At 36.5% G+C, this 21,737-nt stretch overlaps 1 protein-coding gene across 9 annotated transcripts in view; it reads left to right on the forward strand.

The window, feature by feature from the left end:
* LOC136029234 (connectin-like) overlaps positions 1-21,737 on the forward strand; it is an 82,976-nt gene that overhangs the window by 20,630 nt on the left and 40,609 nt on the right. For 7 of the 9 annotated variants that reach the window (XM_065707457.1, XM_065707463.1, XM_065707460.1 and 4 more), the window contains exon 2: positions 3,145-3,289. The gene's annotated coding sequence lies outside the window, so the exon portion shown is untranslated. Of the gene's footprint in view, positions 1-2,998; positions 3,290-21,737 lie in introns of those variants that run through there. The other 2 variants (XM_065707459.1, XM_065707458.1) reach the window with 2 other exon arrangements.

Genomic DNA, 21,737 nt, shown 5'->3' on the forward strand with positions numbered 1-21,737 from the left:
CTCCCTCCAAAATATTGATATCTCAAGAATTCAAGAAACAATTATGCTTCGTGTAATAAACTCTTATTAATATGTTCATCGCCCAATTTCTGCGTTACAGTGTTTTAGTGTTATTTTCAAGGGGTCAAAAAAATTATACCATCAGGTGGTGCGTGCCACGCGTGGCTAGAATTTTGCCGTTCTTGGCGTGATGAGGTGCAGCGGAAGTGTGTCATGGTTGTTGGAACAAGTTATGGTTCTTGACGAATAGCAGGTGGCAGACAGTAAGATATTTACCACCACCCTTGTCCTATTTAAAATATTTACAAGATTTGAACTGCTGTATAAATAAGTTTCTTGTTTTTGTATGCTGCTCAATGACTTTCCAATTAAAATAATTTTTTCCTCGAGTTTTCAAAAGAATTCAAATTGTTTACTAAAAGTTATCGACCTGATGACTAGTGAAAAACTAGCCGTATAGATCATTCTGTTATCTCCTTCAGGCTACTTTACGGTTATTGGGGTCCTAAAAAGTGTTATTGTTTTTTTTACCCGGGTTTTGTGTTTTCTATAAAGTATTAGTTTTGCTCAATTACATTGATATAGTAAAGTATTGTCAGTTTATTTCTGCTAGTTTTACAGGTATATGCTGCGTTGAGTGAGAGGCAATAATTTTTGTTCGTTTGAAGTTTGAACTTCGCTCTTTAATTCCATCAAAAAAATTTGTTCTTAAGATTTTGTTCGTTTTTAGTTATTTTCTTATTCCAGAATAAATCTGACAAAAAAAGGAACTCTTCAGCTAGACTAGGTGATTTGCCAGAAAGTTCAGCGTGAATTGTTTTCAAATATTGCATCTATTTCAGTTTTACTTCTAACCTTTTTCAAACTTTCTCATGAATATATGCCGTTGATTATTATATATAAGAAATTAGGGAGGTTTATGCGTAACTTTTCCGCTTGCTTTGCCATATATTACCAGCGACATAATAGACTGAGAAGTGAAGAAATATAAAGAATTAGAATGTAACCTTTTTTGATTATTTGAAAATGTTGAACGAAATGTTTTATTTTTACAATACATGTCAGACTAGATTAATCTGTTAGTTGTTATTAAAAAGTCAACTCTTAAATAAAATTCGGTTTCTATAGGCTAGGGTTAGTTCTTTATTCGGTTGCTCCTAATTAACTGATAAGTACCCAATAAAATATATAGATTGAAAGGTAATAAGCACACTTCTATAGGGTGTTGTGCAAAAAGTCTAAGTTCAGACAAGTTCTAAAATGTGGTCCTTGGGGTCCTCCGTTCTCTGTTTCTAACCTGAGTCTGATCAACCCTAGATACATTTTAGCTCACAGAGTCGTTTACGCTCCAATGACTTTTGATGTTTCGTTCTTTGGGTGGGGGGAGCAGGGTAACTCTAAGGATATATGTCCGCTGTTTTTTTTTTAAATTTATACATTATTGCCGTTATTTTCCTGAGCACACCACTATTGCAAGTAATATCCCATAGACAGTCAAGTAGGCAGAATTTGGTTAAGCGGGATGCGAGAACTTGGAAACTGAGGTACCGAAAACAGGCGAGTTAAAAGGAAAATTTTGGAAATTATAGAGCGTCTCTTAAAATATAAAGATTTTTGAGAATGCACGGAGTCGATAACCCCTCATATCCTTTTCACAGATACAAGCAGGTCTATGTCTTAAAATATCGAGATTTTTGAGAATACACGGGCCCTGAGGCCTCCACCTTTTGTACATGACTGGGTCCGCCGGCGTCCTGTATAGGCTACACAAAAATTCTATCATGTCATCTAAATTCTGGCATTCATTTTTTCTAAGGTAGGCCTATAACCCCTGGTTCCCACTGCTGCGTCGATTCCGACACGATTGATTTCTGACGGAACAGACGTATGACAGAATTGGATGGAGGTTCACAAAGAAACGCAGACTTTTGTGTCGCCGTGACAAACTGTAGAATGAACAAACTTTAAACAATATAAATTAGCTTCTGTAGAACCTTTAACTTAGAATAAACAAGTATTCAATCAGCTCCATGACTTTGATTATGATGTTGTTTTTTTTTTTAAACCAGAACAACGCATGCGATTTGTTGTATGAGTTGAAATTATTCAACTCATCCGACATTGCAGAAAAACGGATGCTTTTGCGTCGTTTGTCACACGATTTGTGTCATTTGTTGCATGCCGCAGGATTTTGTGCGAAATCGCAGCAGTGGGAACCAGGGGTAAGAGCTTGCAAGCCGTATCCCAGATATCGTTCATTTACTTTTAAGTGTGTGAGGTACATAAAAGGGCAAGCTGGCTCCCCGATTATTACTCGGTTTCTGTCCGATTACTAAGGAACAGTTCCAGATACTTATGCATAATACCAACCACACTGTTGTTCTTGATTTGTTTAAAACCGGTTTCTCTGTGTGCATTTGGAGATAATCAGCTTAGCCCGAATGAGATAAACTATTATGCAGGTATATTTTAATGTAATATACATATAGAGTTGAACAGGTTAGGTATTTAATATAATACGTTCTGTGCAGCCTGCTTTCCATAATTCTCTGTTGTAGTTTCCATAACTTTGTTACTTAAGTATTATATTTTTATCATATTTTGATATACTTCGTTATGATTAACCTAGTTTTATTTCTTGAGTGGGTTTGGTATAATACTTAAGTACCCAGTTCCAATTAGACCTGTTCGAATTCATTGTCCGTCGTAATTTCTATTCATTTCAGGTCTTTTATTTAATTCGGTTCTAAATTTCATATTTCATAAAAGCTAATTCCCGTGAATTCAATGTTTTAATTTCGCTCTTTAGAATTTGAGGAGATTTTGTATGTTTTTTTAATTTCCTACAGATAAATCGCGAACACTACACATAATATTTGATCCTTTAGTCGTCATGACGATTCATTAGGCGCTACTGCATAGAACAACTCTTGCTTTTGGGTACGACTATTTGCAACGGCTATTTATTGTTAGCTTGTCTACTCAAGGAAGCTGATCAGTCGTTCATCGTTCATCAATGAATGTGGAGGTTAAATGTATGAATGTAAGTCAGTCGGGTTTTGTAAGGATCGGAAACTAGTGTACCATAAAATTGTAAGTGTGAGTTGAGGGCTCCTTGAAATTTCTATTTTTCGTTTTTTATAGAATTGAACAAGTGGAATTCGACTGTTGTTATAAAAAGCTTGTCTTCCATGAGTGATATGGTGTGAAAGAGTTGAGCTGCTGTCTGTTGGAAAATTTCCGAAGCTCTCATAAATACTTCAAAGCTCAGTTGCAAGAATTAATTTCGGTAAGTGAATGTTTTTCTTTGTTATTTCTCCCGATTAATTGTTTTAAATTCTGGAGCTAGTTATTGGAAATGACGATAGTTGCTATTACTACCAACAACCCATTGGAGCACAATTTTGGCCTGAGACTAGCCCAGCTACGCACGCTCCTCCTCCGTCTCAATCTGTTCAAAGCATTACTCCCTCTATGACTCCCTCCTATGAAGTTCAACTTCGCTTCATACCCTTTCATTTATCCTTTACGCACCCCGTTCAGGACCTGGTTTTGCAGGTATCAGTCTAGCCGGTCCACTCCACCTAAAGAATCAATTTTTTCACCAAAACATGCGTGAAAAATTTAGTCAGCAGATTTTCTGTCCGTAAACCACTTCCACCCCCCCCCCCCCTGAGCAAATTATAGCTCAAGTTATATATTTCCCGTCCATTTTTTCCTTTCTTGATTCATTTACGTTGCTTCAATTTACGAGTATTAAGTTGAAACGAAAGAGTCATGTATGGCAAAATGCATTACTATTGCTATTACTAACAACTCACCGCAGCACCAATCCGCCTAAGGCCAACACAGCTACGCACGCTCCTCCTCCATCCCAATCTACTCAAAGGCCATCCTCTTTACACCCTCCCAGGAAGTTCGAATTTCCTTAAAATCTTTTGTATGACATTTTCCTACCCCAACTGAGGACGACCTGCTTTCCGTTTAGCCCTAGACGGTTGGCCGAAAAGGACAATCTTCGGCAATATGTCATCCTTCATCTGCAGAACGTGCCCTAGTCATTTTGACCTTTCTCTCAGTATAGCCCTAGGAAGCGGGATTAAACCACACTTTTCGTACAGCCTACTGTTTCAAATACGGTCAGTCAGCCGGGTACCCAGAACAATTCGTAGGCAATTTCTCTGTAAAATATCTAGCAAATCTTCATCCGCTTTTCGGAGCACCCATGCTTCAACACAGTATTTGACCATTGTCATCACTGTACTTTCCAATATTCTAATCTTGGTTTGCAGACTTATCGTTCTATTCTTCGAAACTTTTTTTTTTAACTAAAAAAATATTAAAGTGATTAGTGGTGGGGATAAGTGATTAAGGAAGGAAATGAGGTTAGCAGCTGGTTTCGCATTAAATCAAGATTTAAGCAGGTTGTGTTCTACCCCACTTTGTATGGATTATTTTAATGGACTTTTTCTCAAGGAGCGCTAATATTTGCACACTAGGAGGGGGGGTGAAAGTGGTTTACGCAAAGAGAATCTGTTAACTATATTTTGTTGCATTTTATTTATTTATCGTGGTTCCTTGTGTGGAGGGGACCTACTAAACTGATACCCTGCAATCCTGCTTTTTGATTGGCCCCATATAGATACCAAAAAAGCACGATTTTGGTGAATTATTATCCCTGATTCGTAACACAAAATCCACGGCACTGTTGTGTCGTCTACTAGGCCATTATTTCCTCAAGGGCCACCTACCCTCAAAGTCAACATGCAGTGCTATTTGCAGTCACGGTTCTAGTTGGGAAAACTTGTAAGAGGCCCCTCCTCAAAGCCACTATGAGGGTGTAAAGTTAGGGTCTTTCTTCCGCATTTTCGGACAAAGGAAGATGTTTATGACACAGTCGAAATCGCAAATTATTTCACAACACCGAAACAGCTCTAGCTTCTTACATCCAACCAATCTTCGTCGAGGAATTCGTCTGGCTGGCGATATTTTAGCCTTTTTCAATTCTAGCGGAAGGGATGGCGAGAAGCTGGGATGTTGTTTTAAACTTAATCTGTTTGGCTCGAATGAAGTCATTCATTGAATGAATATTGATCGGTAGGCTGTTTCGGAACTAGCCTAATCTGAAGCCCCAAGGGCGTATTCAGAAGTTTTGTTTAGGTGGTGGATATTTGTTTCAGAGGGGGTTTCACAGAAAACTTTAGAAGTGCATAACCAATTTGTTGAAATGCCTTTTTGCTACATTTTACGAGTCAGATTTTTTGGGAGGGGAGGGGGCTAAAAATTAACATTCCCTGATAATAGAGGTGTTGTATCCCCCAGTAACAGGTCATACGTCGCTCCATCTTGTAATCCTAGCAATATACATTTTTATTTCCATCTGTCAGCATTTTTGACTTTTTTCAAGCTCTTTTTCGATATTCCCATGAATTAATTTTCATCTTCCTTAGCTCTTACTTTTAAACTTAATACGGATTATAATTACTATTCTTCTGTCAGTGTCAAATGGTGGCGATTCCTTTATAATTGAAAATTTATTTGAAAATGTCTGTTTTAATTTTCCTTTATATTGGACCGAGGTTCGCTCTTTACTAGGTTGCAGCTACTGCTGCAACTATGATTTTCCATCTCGATTTAGTATTTTTCGTTGGGACTGATCCAATCCTAGGAAAATAGCTCAACAATCACTAGACACTCGCTGGATATGTCAATAATAATCTGTTTTAAAGAATATAGTGCAACGCAATATAAAGCAAGAGAAGTTTTGCTAAGTCCATGTTTCTTGTTGTTGTGCCACATTTCAGTTTTATTCTAGGTATACTTTTATTCTTGAAAAGACTCGTTTGTTGGTCCAAAAAGACATGGTCTTTTGACTGACGGTTAACCACTAGTTTTATGGCTAAAGAGATTTTGACCTTCGTTGAGACATGAAAAGTTACATATAAGTAAATTCTTGTTTGTTCTCACAACACAATAGTTATCATATTCCCTAGTTTATACACCATCTCCTTGCTTTTTCAACTTTGTGAATGAAAATACCAATAAAAGGTATTATTCAATGGAAATATTAGAATATATATATATATATATCTAAAAAACTAAAAAAAACTAAAAAAGGTAAAAACTAAAAGAACTAAAAAGAAAAAAAAACTAAAAAAAGGAAAAAAACTGAAAAATAAAGGAGAAAAAGAAAACTAAAAAAATATAAATAAAAATAAAAAAACTAAAAAGATAAAAACTTCAAAAAAAACTAAAAAGAAAAAAGAAAAAAACTAAAAAACTTAAAAAAAGGTCAAAACCAATAAAAAAAAACTAAAAGGAAAAAAAGGGAAAAAATTAAAAATTTATTTCATCATATACCAATTCAAAAACGAATGTATACCGGGATGACGACCGGGACACAGGGAATATAAATGACACAACTACAACGGGGACGCCGGGGGGCACAGGGGGATATAAATGACGACCGGGACACCGGGACACAAGGAATATAAATGACGCCCGGGACACTCAAAGAGAAATCAGAGACTGGGACACCGGGACACAAATGACGACCGGGACACAGGGAATATAAATGACGACCGGGACACAGGGACATAACTACAAAGGGGACGCCGGGGTGCACAGGGGGATATATAAATGACGATGGCGACTCAGGGAATGGTCGATTAGCAATCACCATCAACAAAGCTCAAGGGCAATCATTAGAATCATGAGGTATAGATCTGAATTTGGATTGTTTTCCCATTGACCATTATATGTTGCATGTTCAAGAGTCGGTAAACCTGACAATCTATTTATATGCACAGACAATGGGACAGCAAAGAATGTTGTATATTCGCAAGTTTTACGTAGTTAAAAACATATATATATATATATCTACTAGCTGTTGGGGTGGCGCTTCGCGCCACCCCAATATATATATGGTTTTAACTACGTAAAACTTGCGAATATACAACATTCTTTGCTGTCCCATTGTCTTTGCATATAAATAGATTGTCAGGTTTACCGACTCTTGAACATGCAACATATAGGTCCATGGGAAAACAATCTGTATTCAGATCTATACCTCATGATTCTAATGATTGCCCTTGAGCTTTGTTGATGGTGATTGCTAATCGACCATTCCCTGTCCCGGTGTCCCGGTCGTCATTTACATCCCCCTGTTTCCCCCGGTGTCCCCGTTGTAGTTGTGTCCCTGTGTCCCGGTCGTCATTTATATTCCCTGTGTCCCGGTCGTCATTTGTATCCCGGTGTCCCGGTCTGTATATACATTCGTTTTTTAGTTTTGTTTTTCTCCTTTATTTTTTTCCTTTTTTTTTCTTTTTTAGCTTATTTAGATTTTTAGATTTTTTAGTTTTTTTATTAGTTTTTAGTTTTTTTTTCTTTTTAGTTTTTTTGTCCCGGTCGTCATTTATATCCCCCTGTTTCCCCCGGTGTCCCCGTTGTAGTTGTGTCCCTGTGTCCCGGTCGTCATTTATATTCCCTGTGTCCCGGTCGTCATTTGTATCCCGGTGTACCGGTCTGTATATACATTCGTTTTTTAGTTTTGTTTTTCTCCTTTATTTTTTTCCTTTTTTTTTCTTTTTTAGTTTATTTAGATTTTTAGATTTTTTAGTTTTTTTATTAGTTTTTAGTTTTTTTTTCTTTTTAGTTTTTTTGTAGTTTTTACCTTCTTTTTAGTTTTGTTAATTTTTTTTTTTACTTATGTCCTGGTCGTCATTTATACTCCCTGTGTCCCGGTGCTTTGTTGATTGCTAATCGAACATTCCTTTTGTCCTGGTCGCTTTCTCTTTGAGTGTCGTCATTTATTTTTTTCTTTTTTAGTTCTTTTAGTTTTTACCTTTTTTAGTTTTTTTTAGTTTTTTAGATGAAAATTTTTTTTAGTTTTTTCCTTTTTTTCTTTTTAGTTTTTTATTGGTTTTTACCTTTATGTTAGCTTATTTTTCAGTTTTTTCCTTTTTTTTTAGTTTTTTTTTATTTTTTATTTTTTTTAGTTTTTTACCTTTTTTTTAGTTTTTTTAGTTTTTTTAGTTTTTTTAGTTTTTTAGCTTTTTTACTTTTTTTATTAGTTTTTAGTTTTTTTGTAGTTTTTGCCTTTTTTTAGTTTTTTCAGTTTTTTTTTTAGTTTTTTATTGGTTTTTACCTTTATTTTAGCTTATTTTTCAGTTTTTTCCTTTTTTTTAGTTTTTTTTAGTTTTTAGTTTTTTTAGTTTTTTACCTTTTTTTAGTTTTTTTAGTTTTTTTAGTTTTTTAGCTTTTTTATTTTTTTTATTAGTTTTTAGTTTTTTTTTGTAGTTTTTGCCTTTTTTTTAGTTTTTTTAGTTTTTTAGCTTTTTTATTAGTTTTTAGTTTTTTTTGTAGTTTTTGCCTTTTTTTAGTTTTTTTAGTTTTTTAGCTTTTTTATTTTTTTTATTAGTTTTTAGTTTTTTTTGTAGTTTTTGCCTTTTTTTAGTTTTTTCAGTTTTGACGTCACCTGATCCAGTTTTTTCAGGTGACGTCACCTGATCCACGATCCACAGATCCACAGACAACTTATTTTTATATATATAGATAGTTTTTTTTTTTACTTATGTCCTGGTCGTCATTTATACTCCCTGTGTCCCGGTGCTTTGTTGATTGCTAATCGAACATTCCTTTTGTCCTGGTCGCTTTCTCTTTGAGTTTCGTCATTTATTTTTTTCTTTTTTAGTTCTTTTAGTTTTTACCTTTTTTAGTTTTTTTTAGTTTTTTAGATGAAATTTTTTTTTAGTTTTTTCCTTTTTTTCTTTTTAGTTTTTTATTGGTTTTTACCTTTATTTTAGCTTATTTTTCAGTTTTTTCCTTTTTTTTAGTTTTCTTTAATTTTTTATTTTTTTTAGTTTTTTACCTTTTTTTAGTTTTTTTAGTTTTTTTAGTTTTTTAGCTTTTTTACTTTTTTTATTAGTTTTTAGTTTTTTTTTTGTAGTTTTTGCCTTTTTTTAGTTTTTTCAGTTTTTTTTTTAGTTTTTTATTGGTTTTTACCTTTATTTTAGCTTATTTTTCAGTTTTTTCCTTTTTTTTAGTTTTTTTTAGTTTTTAGTTTTTTTAGTTTTTTACCTTTTTTTAGTTTTTTTAGTTTTTTTAGTTTTTTAGCTTTTTTATTTTTTTTATTAGTTTTTAGTTTTTTTTGTAGTTTTTGCCTTTTTTTAGTTTTTTTAGTTTTTTAGCTTTTTTATTAGTTTTTAGTTTTTTTTTGTAGTTTTTGCCTTTTTTTAGTTTTTTTAGTTTTTTAGCTTTTTTATTTTTTTTATTAGTTTTTAGTTTTTTTTGTAGTTTTTGCCTTTTTTTAGTTTTTTCAGTTTTGACGTCACCTGATCCAGTTTTTTCAGGTGACGTCACCTGATCCATCCACAGATCCACAGACAACTTATTTTTATATATATATAGATAGATATATATAAAAATAAGTTGTCTGTCTGTCTGTCTGTGGATCAGGTGACGTCATGTTTCTGTGTCAACTGACGTCATGAAATTAGTTGTCGTCATTTTTGCTTTGACGGTGACGTCATTAACGGTATTTAAGACATTTGTTCACGGAAAAATGTTTAATTGTAAAATGACTGAAGAACCTACAATGGGGACGCCGGGGGCACAGGCGGGATATATAAATGACGACCGGGACACAGGGATTGTTCGAATAGAAATTACAGACCGGGACACCGGGACACAAATGACGACCGGGACACCGGGACACAGGGAATATAAATGACGACCGGGACACTCAAGGAGAAATTACAAACTGGGACACCGGGACACAAATGACGACCGGGACACAGGGAATATAAATGACGACCGGGACACAGGGACACATCATTAGAATAATGAGGTATAGATCTGAATACGGATTGTTTTTCCCATGGACAATTATATGTTGCATGTTCAAGAGTCAGTAAACCTGACAATCTATTTATATGCACAGACAATGGGACAGCGAAGAATGTTGTATATTCGCATGTTTTACGTAGTTAAAAACATATATTTATATCTATCTCTATTCACAGGTGGGACACAGGAACACAACTACAATGGTGCGTAATGACTTACGCGCACGGGAGGGCTTGGGGGGGCGCGAAGCGCCTCACCAACTAGGTCTTGGGGTGGCGCGAAGCGCCACCCCAACAGCTAGTCTATATATATAAAAATAAGTTGTCTGTCTGTGGATCTGTGGATCAGGTGACGTCATGTTTCTGTGTCGGCTAAAAGGTAAAAACTACAAAAAAACTAAAAAGAAAAAAACAAACTAAAAACTAATAAAAAAACTAAAAAAGCTAAAAAACTAAAAAAACTAAAAAATAAAAAAAAACTAAAAAAAGGAAACAAAAAGAAAAATAAAGGAGAAAAACAAAACTAAAAAAATAAAAATAAAAAAAAAACTAAAAAGAAAAAAGAAAAAAGAAAAAAAAAATAAAAAAATGTAAAAACCAAAAAAAAAAACTAAAAAGAAAAAAAGGGGAAAAATACAAAAATTTATTTCATCATTTACCATTTCAAAAACGAATGTATATACAGACTGGGACACCGGAATACAAATGACGACCGGGACACAGGGAATATAAATGACGACCGGGACACAGGGACACAACTACAACGGGGACGCCGGGGGGCACAGGGGGATATATAAATGACGATGGGGACACAGAGAATGTTCGATTAGCAATCACCATCAACAAAGCTCAAGGGCAATCATTAGAATCATGAGGTATAACTAAAAAAAACTAAAAAAAAGGCAGAAAACTAAAACCTAAAAAAAAGACCAATTCAAAAACGAATGTATATACAGACTGGGGCACCGGGACACGAATGACGACCGGGACACCGGGACACAAGGAATATCAATGACGCCCGGGACCCTCAAAGAGAATTCACAGACTGGGACACCGGGACATAAATGACGACCGGAACACATGGAATATAAATGACGACCGGGACACCGGGGGGCACACGGGGATATATAAATGACGACGGCGACACAGGGAATCGTCGATTAGCAATCACCATCAACAAAGCTCAAGGGCAATCATTAGAATCATGAGGTATAGATCTGAATACGGATTGTTTTCCCATGGACCATTATATGTTGCATGTTCAAGAGTCGGTAAACCTGACAATCTATTTATATGCACAGACAATGGGACAGCAAAGAATGTTGTATATTCGCAAGTTTTACGTAGTTAAAAACATATATATATATAATATATATATATATATATAACTATCTATATTCACAGGTGGGACATAGGGACACAACTACAATGGCGCGTAACTAATATGGCGCGTAACGACTTACGCGCGCGGGGGGCTTGGGGGGGGGGGGGGGCGCGAAGCGCCCCCACCAACTAGGTGTTGGGGTGGCGCGAAGCGCCACCCCAACAGCTAGTATATATATATATATATATATATATATATATATATATATATATATATATATATATATATATATATGTCGAAATCTATTGGGAATAATTGCCTTCCTGCCCTATCCCCTCTCCCAATTACTGCCCCTGTTAATTTCATCTCCGTAAACCCACAACCATGATCAATGTAGCATCCGTTTTTAAGCCTTTTTCCGGTTTGTATTCTAACTAGAATCATCAATATTGTTTTAAAAACAATAACCTAAATTACTTCACAAAATGACTGGATTGATTTACCTACGTGTGGTTTATTTAGACCCAATTGCTATGCCAAGCCCAGTCTAAGCCGGGTAACCTCAAGAAGGAACTGGACTTCGGATCATCTGTGACTGTTTGTGGTTCGGTTCTTGCTTTCCAAAGCCTAAAGCGGTTTGAAAACAAAAAAATGTACAGGTGGAGGTTTTCTCGTTGGTTCTGTTCAATTATTAAAAATCCCCCCAGACCCCAGCGTACCATTTTCTGCGCATATGAATAAAGTTCAGAAAAGCTTTTGAAGCCGTTCAATCGTCTATATTTGCGCATAAGTACTTACTAATTTTGAAATCCTTTCTCAATATCAACCTAACCAGTATTTATCTTTTTTCTCAGGGTATACCAATTCATTGAATAATAGAAGAACCATTGACAAGCTTCAGTGTAAATTTCTGTTTGGCTTCTACTTCATTGTTGTTCATTGTAATTTCTATCCATTTATTTCATTCCTTAATTCATAGTAATATTAATTGGATATTATGTATAATCTGATTTAAGCTGGGTTTAAATTTTAAATTCGCACTTTAATTTTTATAGAAAAAGAATTGTTTTCTTATTACCTTCAACAATAGAAATTAAGTAGCGCTCATATTTTGCTAAAATGCAAGTTGACCTGGTTTAAGCTTAGTTAAGGTTGGCCAATCAGAATTTTTTATTGATAATTCAAAGTGGCTATCGTCTTCGAAAACAGTATAGTATAACAGTACGCTAGTTGCTGTTTTAAGCATTTTAATCATAGACGATTTAAAAGACATGAAAACTTGATCGACAGGATAGGTTCTGCCGGGTTTAAAAAAAAGGCTAGCCTAGGTGTTTCTCTTTGTAAACAGAACCTAAAAAAAGGTAAAGGATACGGCATTAGACTTAACAGTCCTTACCGGCGGTGCTGATCTCCGTTTCTTGGCCCTTCAGCCAGGAAGTGCAATGGGGGGTTGGGGGCCAGCCATCCTGTGCTTTCGCACACCCTTCCTGTTTACCTTCCCCAGATTTCTTCAGGTACCCAATTAGAGCTGGGTCGACTCTGGCTAAGCTTGCAGGGTCACACCACTGACCCCCGTCCCAAACCGAATAATTGGGTACACTGGGATTCGAACTCATGTCCTCTCAGACAAAGGATCCCGAATCCAGCGCACCAACCCACTCGGCCAGGACGGCTATGGAAACACAACCTAGCTAATTATTAAATTAGAGATAGCCAAATCGTGATATTTGTAAAATCTCATCGCCAATGGCAATATAGGATATGGTGCAGGATGCTTGCTAAATACCCCGACCACACTCAAGAAGTGAAGTTAGGTAAATCATATGAAATATGATGAAAATATAATGCTTTAGCCACAAAATTATGGAAGCCATAACCGAGGCTAATGGAAAGCTGGCCATCGAGAACCTAACCAAAATACCAATTCTGTGTATTAAATATTTATTAAAATATACCTGCATAGTAGTTTGTCTCACTGAGCCTATGCTAATTATCTCTGAATGCAAACAGAGAAATTGGTTTTAAACAGATCAGACTTCTTGAGTGTGGTCGGGATATATACCAAGTTCCGGGTTCAGGGACGTACGCAGGGGGGAGACGGCTTGGGACCTGGGATCCACCCAACTCCTAATTCTTCCCTTTTTTTTGGATACATCTTATTCAAATCGTAAAATTATTCTTTTTTCTTTTTATTACTCCCCCGAAAAAAGAACCCTGTGTACCTTACGTGCCTGATAGGATGGGCTATTTTATGTCATGCGCAAGCTTTAGATTTGCAAATGGTAAAACATTCCAACAATCTGTGGATTCTAGTCTACAAAAACCCAATCATGACTTGCGTGACTGTACCTTGTAATTACAAATTTTGTTTAAAATTTGTTATCGCTTTCATAGGAAGACGAAATATTGGCCTAGTGTAGATAATTATAAACCAAGATTCTGACGATTGTCTACCGCAGCCTATTCACGAAAGTTAAAGTAGCGAAAGCAAGGCCGTATTAAGGGGGAGGGGGTGTTATTGAGTTCGACCCTCCTCCCTCCGAAATATTTTTCCGACTAGTAAAAACGTAACAAAACTGCGTATGATTAAAGTTTTGATGCATTTTTGAATTTCTGTTTTGTACCCCCCGCCCAATAAAACGTGCATGTGGCTTTAAGCGAATGGTTTACTTTGCCAGTCATAAGAAAATGTCTCAGTATCATAAATTACAGATTTAGGGTGATTGATTTTTATAAACAGATTGGTTAAATCTAAGTTTTCGTTAATTATTTGTACATTTTTAGAGTTATGTGCTCTCCAGATTTGTTTTTTTTCCTTCAGCATTGATTTTGATTTATAACTGTCATTAAGGTTTGAAGACCAAACTCTAACACCTAAAGCCAATTCAATCTTAATAATATGGAAATGAGTCACATCAGCGAATGCAATCTAAATTGCTAATTGACCCTATCATCCTGTCTATCTGTGCTACAGCACGTGACTCGGATGACCTTTCTCTTCCCCTGGAAGAATAACTAGGAATTGAGTGGCTGCTTTGTATGATGAATAAGCCTGAGTTATCCTAGGCTTATTCTTATTTTACTCATACAACCAGACTATAATCTGCACTTTTCCTTTTTTTTGTTGTTGGATAGGTAGATAGCGATTACACATCGTTGATATCTAAAATGGAGTTGTTAGACAAGTGATAGCCTAGACACGCAATGTATTTTATGAGTTTGTGTGGTCATTAATTTAGTCTAATTACCACACGGTGTATGTTCGCTATACGCGCCAGACAATAGATATAATGAGGCCGAGAAAGGATAAAACTAAAAAAATATGAGATGAATAAATGCATGAATTACTCCGACTGCCAGAGAAGGGCATAAAGGGGGTCTAATATGTCTGATTTGGGCGATGTCTATATCCTGACGTTGATAAATTAATCTGGTCTGAAAAGCTAAGCTTTGGTGTAGGCATATTTTGCACCATTGTGAGCGTATATACGCCCTGATAAATGGACAATCTTCTGGTTGTTAAATGATGCTGCTGTTATACCTCGTGACAACCTTACACAATTCATGATAGATTAATGGATATCATGCAGCTACCAAACTGGTTAATATATTTACATAACCTTGAATCCACGAAGGGCTGCTCAAGTTATATGCCGGTTAAGTCTTAAGGATTGACTAAATGTATGAGAATCACGGGTGCCGTTTTTATTTGGGGGGGGGCAAGGTGGAGTTGCCCCCCAATAATTTGAAAAAACTATTATAGCCCGTACCCCTTGACTATCCGGATATGGACCTCTCTTGTCCCCCCCCCAATAAAGAAGCTGGAGCTACGCCCCTGATGAGACACGCAAGAAATAAAGCCCTTTAATAGAAATTATGTGGCGATTGTCTTACTCATTATTTTGATATTCATCAGTGCACACTGATTACAGTTATTTCTTATCACTCTTTTCAATATCTCTGTGCAATTTTATCCCAACTACAGTTGTTACCTTTCCACCATTTCAAGTAATTACCTCCTCCGAAAACCAACCCTTTTACAGTTTTACTGCTTGCAGTCGTTATTGTCTCACCCCCTTAAGCTTTGTCGATTAAGATCACCTTCAAAACAGTCTTATATCCAGCTCCTTTACCACACAACTTAAGCCCTGAATACTACTTAGTCGCAGAATTAGTAAATAACTAAATAAATCTTTGGTGGTATCCACATGGGTTTATTGTTTGCCAGTGTCTTTTTTCCTACTATCTGTTCAGAATCTTAAATTTCGATGAGGCTGAAGATTAGAGAAGTAAAAGCAGTTTTGTCAGGACAGGCGCATAGACACCGTTTTAGACACTAGTTATAAATTTACTTAAACATATTAATGCTGCTTGCTTTAACAGTCTAGGTCTAAACCTCTTTTTATTGGAATATGGGGTGGTAAATTTACCAAATTATATCCGTAAATTAAAAAAAAAGGTCAACGACAATCTTTGTTGGGCTTCGAGAAACAATGTATGGTTTTGAAAGACGACAATCTTTCTTTCTCTCTTTTTTTTCAAATTTGCCCCGTTTCACAATAAATTTCCTCAAACGTGCTAGGATGGAATAGCAAGATTGATATTGATTCTTGGAGTATTTTTTTTCTCTCATAGAGCACTTGAGCAAAGGTTGTCTAAAAGGTTTCCGGTTCAATCCTGCATATCAGAAGGAACTTCTTTAACTTGGCATCTTCTTCTGACTCTACTTCTCAGTAGGGGCTTCCCCCATGCCACTCAATGTGTCCTCAGTGACAGATAAGGGAACGCCGTACAGATATGTGGGGTACCTCCATAGGTGGTGCGGACCAAAGAGGAGTTAGTTCCAGGAGGTCTATAATAGAAATCGGGGCTCCCCGTCCGGGACAGTAAATACAAGTGGAGGGGGAAGAAGGCCCCACGAAAGTACACTCAGCAGGGCCCATCGGAGTGTGGACACGTCTCGTGTGTTACAAACGTTCTTCCAGCAATGGGTCAAACTGCATGGTGACGCAGAACACCATCGTGGGAGGATGTTCTATAGGAAGACAACTGCGGCAGGGCGTAATATCCAGATCTATGGATAGTGGCCTCTGCAATGGACTGCCTTGACCCTATCGGGATATTCGCAAGACAACCTTGTAGTCAACTCTATTTATACTTGAGGACGGCATCTTTAGAGGAAATTGTAGCCTAGTAAGCGACCCATTTGCACTAGATTTAGCATAGTATTTGTAGGCATGAATGTATAATGAGTCGAAAGCAATAGTTTTGAGGTTGTCTGTGCATGATTTCGACCCTTGTTGATAGAAGAGCAGCGCCAAGGGCTGAAAACCATGTTGTGACCAATATGGGCCTAGGATTACATATCTTCCATTAAACTGGAGGATTCAGGGACTTCTTGCTGTCCGGTTCTAAGTCAGCTTAAGTGCTTCTGTGTAGACTTGAGAAAAGATGTTGGTCTCCGTCCTGCACTGACTCTGAGACCATTGCTTTTCCTGAGGCCAAAATAATTCCAATGATTTAAAGGATGCGAAATTGCAACTTGGAATGTTATGACGTTAAAAAATGACTATCGTATCGACATTTTGATTGACGAATTCAGACGCTTCGAACTGGACTTAATAGGAGTTTCAGAAACTCATATCCTAGAGTAAAAAAACTTAAAATTAGGTGACATTGAATTTATTTACTTATCCAGGAAGGATAAGGTACATAGACAGGGAGTAAGGCTCATGATAAATACCTTAAATTAAAAAGAAGACCTTACCTAAATAGCCAATTTAAGGTACTACGTCGAAGATGAATAAGGAAGCAGCTAAGGCCTGTATCGGTTGGGAAGGTATAATAATAGAATAGTAATCGCTCATTTTTTGACTAAAAAGTGCAGGGTATCAGTCATTGTAGTAATTGCCCTTATAGAACCGAAAGACAGAGGCAGTTGTGACTGAGAAGAATTTTACTTACAGTTACAGGAACAAAAAGACAGGGTCATAGCCCAGGTAGAAAGTAATTTGTGAAGTTGCTGGTAATGTCTTGATGAAGAATATTAGGAACGCTGCTTGTAATATTAGTGAAAAGGTTTTATGTTTAATAGAGAGGAGAAGGGGCTTGTACAAGAATTATCTGAGTGATAGATCATGTGAAAATAAGAGGAATGTTTAGAAAGTGGAGAAATTATTAAAATTTGAACTAAGGTGTGAAGTGGTGGTCATGGATAAAATTGCCGAGGGTCTGGAAGATGGAGCTAGACAGCATAATAGTAAGATATTGTATTTACATTTTAATAAATTGAGAGGGAGTAGTCAAATCTGGACTTGTCTGGTTAAAGATTGGAACGGAGCCGCAATTAGTGACAGGAAAAGAGTGAAAGAGAGTGGGCAGAAGATTTTAAGAATGTGAAAAACCGGGAAAGAGTTACAGAAAAAGAAATAGATGAAAATGATAAAGTTTGTGAAACCATGGATGTGAAGAAAAATCTATTTTGTGAGGAAAGAATTAGTGATATCACTAAAGGATTGAAAAATAATTAGGCCCGATGTGCTGATAGCATGGTAAAGTGGGTTTCTTAAATATGAGTTTCTTAAATATGGTGGTTATGAGGTTAGAAATAAGTTGCTGAAGACTATGAATATGATTTTTTGAAAAGCTGAAATATCCAGCAATTTTAGAAATATTTTTTTTTTGTAGTTAGCAAATTACTTAGCATGACGGTACTTTTTAGATTTAAAAATAATGTAGACAAAGCTTTAAGAGAAGAATAGTGCGGTTTTAGTAAGGGTAGAGGACGTGTTTGCCAGATTTTCACTCTTAGCTTAATAATTGAGAAGTGCCTGAGTCACCAAACAGCTTTGCTGCTATTAAGGTAGGGAATGAAGTAAGAACATGAAATTAAATAAAACTTGCCTGGAATTAGATTATGATGATGATTTAAGCATCCCGAATGAAAGCGTAAACAAAATGAATGAACTTTTAGAGATTTTGCAAGTTCAAGATGATGAATAGGCTTGAAAACTAATGCTAAGAAGACTAAGTCGGGAAAACTGAAGATGAAAAGGTGACGTTGGGTAACGAAAAGATTGTTCAAGTGGAAAACTTCACACACTTTGGTAGTATTGTTAGTGAAGATGGTGGGCGCAGTGAAGATATTAAAAGTAGAATAGCCAAGGCCCATGGTGTTGTTTTGCAGTTGAAAAAAGATTGGAAGAATAGGAAAATAAAAGTGCAAACCAAGATTAGAATATAGGAAGTGACTGCGAAGACAGTGGTCAAATATGGTTTTGAGGCATGGGTGCTCCAAAAAACGGGGGAAGATTTGCCACATATTTTCCAGAGAATTTGCTTGCGGGTCGATTTTTGTACCCAACTGACTGGCCGCATTTCAAAAAGTGGGCTTTACATAAAGTGTGGTTCAGTCCTGCTTTCTAGGGTAATAGTGAAATAAGGCTTTAGATGGCTAGGGACTTTCTGCGGATGAAGGATGAAGATTGTCCTTTTGGGCCAACCATCTAGGGCTAAAAGGAAATCAGGTTGTTCTTCGATGGAGTACCCAGGATGTCGTAAGGAAACATTTAAAGGGAATTGGAACTCCTGGGAGTGTGTAAAGAGGAAGACTTTGAATAGATTGGGATGGAGGAGGCGCTTCCGTGGCTGGTTTGCCTCAGGCGCATTGGTACTGTGATGAATGACTAGTAGTAATAGTAGTAGTTGCAGTATTAATACTCCAGGAGTTGGGTTTCAGAAAAAATATGGTTTGGTGCTTTATCAAAGAAATAGGGCCTTAGCAGTTTATGACCGAAAAACGAGGCTACTTATTTCAAACCATTATCTCAGTTAAGAATGGTCTATTTTAAATTAGAATAAAAATGAGTCTCGGGCATGTACATGAGATTTTATTTTCGAATTTGGGTGAGGTTTTCGGTGAAGCTTCACTTCGAAAAAAGCTGGAAAAACGGACAAGTTACGCACAAAATACGAGGAAATATAGGAAACACTAAAGATCTCAAGATTTGAGAGGGAAAGATAATTGGGTCCGAAGATAACCCCCACAAAGGGTGTCGGTTCACAAAAGTGTAGAAGGATCTAAATAAAAATTTCTCAATCTAGACGAGGAAAAGTATTTTTTTCCCTAGACGGGAAAAGTATTTTTCAAAAATCTAGCGAAAGGATTAAAAATCTAGAAGCGTAAGTGCAACCCCACATGATTGGTCAAAAAATATCTTCTTAGGACTGCTTTTGGAGGAAAGTCGTAAAAACTTGTGAGTATCAAGATATTCTCATTTAAAGAGTTTTGTTCCCTCCATCCCTCCCCCAGGGGCGTCATTTGGCCAAAATTCTTGGGGGTGAGACGGCAAAGCTGGTGCCGAGCTTCCCTATTCAAGTGAAAATGACCAAGTGAAAACTGAAAATTGGGCCATATAGTACCATAAAGGTATACTGATTCTCTTCTATTATATAATACACATTCGAGAACTTACATCACGAAGATGAGACAATGCCCGGTTTTCACACTGTCTATACCAGACAGTTACCTTTGGCTCGTTGGGAAACTACAGTATAGCTATATTTAAATTAAACATTTAGTTGCTATTTTGGTTAGGTTACGTATTTAATATAATGCGCTTTGGGCGGCCCCCTTCCATAATTCTTTGTGATAGTTTGCATAATTTTGCATAATTTTGTTACTAAAGTATAGTATTTTCATCTTATTTTCTTTATTTCATTAGCATTCACCAAACTTCAATTCTCCGGTGTCTATTATATAATAGAAAAGTACTGGTATACTAAAAAAACTGATCTGTTTCTGTGGATGCTTGAATTATGTTGGCCTATCTTAGGTTTTGAAAAATTTTGATACTGGTCTGTTTTTGAAATTTTGAAACGGAGCACACCCAAGAAGTGAAGTTATTTTTATCCTAATGAAATATACCAAAGCATGATGATAATATAATACTTTAGAAACTAAACAATGGAAACTACGACAAAGAATTATGGAAAGCAGGTCACGCAGAACGCATTATATTAAACACCTAACTTAACCTAACCACCTTTAAATTAAATATTTAATTAAAATATACTTACATCGTAGTTTTCTCACTCAAAATAAGCAAATCATAACCGATTCCAATGAAGAAATAGGCTTTTGCCAAATCCTAGACAGCGTAATTCCTGAGTGTGTTCCGTTTAACAGACAACTACCAAGATTTGTCCCCTGTTCTCTGCCACATAGCAAATTACTCTCAATTCATCCCCTCTGGAAGATGTTCTCCCTCAAAGTCTGGACTACATATTAACGTGTCTAAAAATAAACCTTTGAGCGATAAAGGTAATTGAACAGACATTTATGTACAGGCACGTGCAGAGGAAAATTGGATAGGGGGACTGATCCCTATCCGAAATCTTATTGTTTTCACACATTTCCCACTTGTTTTACACTTTTTCAAATTTATCCCTCCCCTGAAATAGCTCTTCCGCGCATGTTTGATCAACTTACGCCAAAACTGTATGTCCAATCTCAAATGTGACAAAATTAGAAACGCATAATGACAGTTATAACACCACCGTTTGATATTCTTTCATCAGTTGTACTCGACGCTGACGGGCGAGTTTCAAACGGTCTTTCTAATGACAGCAATGTCGATGATTGATGGACAATGGAGTGTGTTGAAGTGCCTAATTGCCATTACTGATTGAAGCTGACGCTGTCAAACGAATCCCCTTTAACTTTTGTATCATAACCAAGATAAAGGGAATGCACACAAGGTTTCTTTAGACCTCCATCCTCTTCCCCAGGAGCTCAAGATTTTATAATTTCGGTCACATTTTCCTACAGTTTTTGCATAAAAGATCCTCCCACGCAACCCCCTCCCCTCAAGTCCCCCACCCATTAAAAAAACCTGAAAACGTCTGTATACTTCCCAATCACCATTACTATATGTGAACACTTGTCAATGCTTGTAACTTGTAGCCCCTCCCACAGAGACTGTGGGGTAGTAAGTCGTCTCCAAAGACACAGTTGTTAGTTTTTTCACAATGAAAAACACAATGAAAACACAATGAAAAAATGAGCGTGGGAGGGGGTCTAGGTGCCCTCCAATTTTTTGATCACTTAAAAAGGGCACTATAACTTTTAATTTTCGTTAGAATGAGCCCTCCCGTGAAATTATAGGACCACTGGATCGAAAAGATCACCCCCAGAAAAAACAAAACAAAGAAGCAAACAAACAAATAAACACGCACCCGTGATCTGTCTTCTGAAAAAAAACACAAAATTCCACATTTTTGTAAATAGGAGCTTGAAACTTTTACAGTAGGGTTCTCTGACACGTTGAATCTGATTCTGTGACTTTTAGCGGGTGTTTCCCCCTATTGTTTAAAATAAGGCAAATTTTCTCAGGCTCATTAATTTTGATGGGTAAATAGTGCAACTGTCTTGTTTAACTATTGGTATCGCAATTCCGTTTTTTACAGCTTCGGTTACTACTGAGCCGGGTCGCTCCTTACTACAGCTCGTTACCATGAACTGTTTGGCAAAATTCCAGGTGACCACGAAAATGGCACCTTTTAGCACC

The sequence above is a fragment of the Artemia franciscana genome, chromosome 7, assembly GCF_032884065.1.
Source record: "Artemia franciscana chromosome 7, ASM3288406v1, whole genome shotgun sequence".
Taxonomy (NCBI): domain Eukaryota; kingdom Metazoa; phylum Arthropoda; class Branchiopoda; order Anostraca; family Artemiidae; genus Artemia; species Artemia franciscana.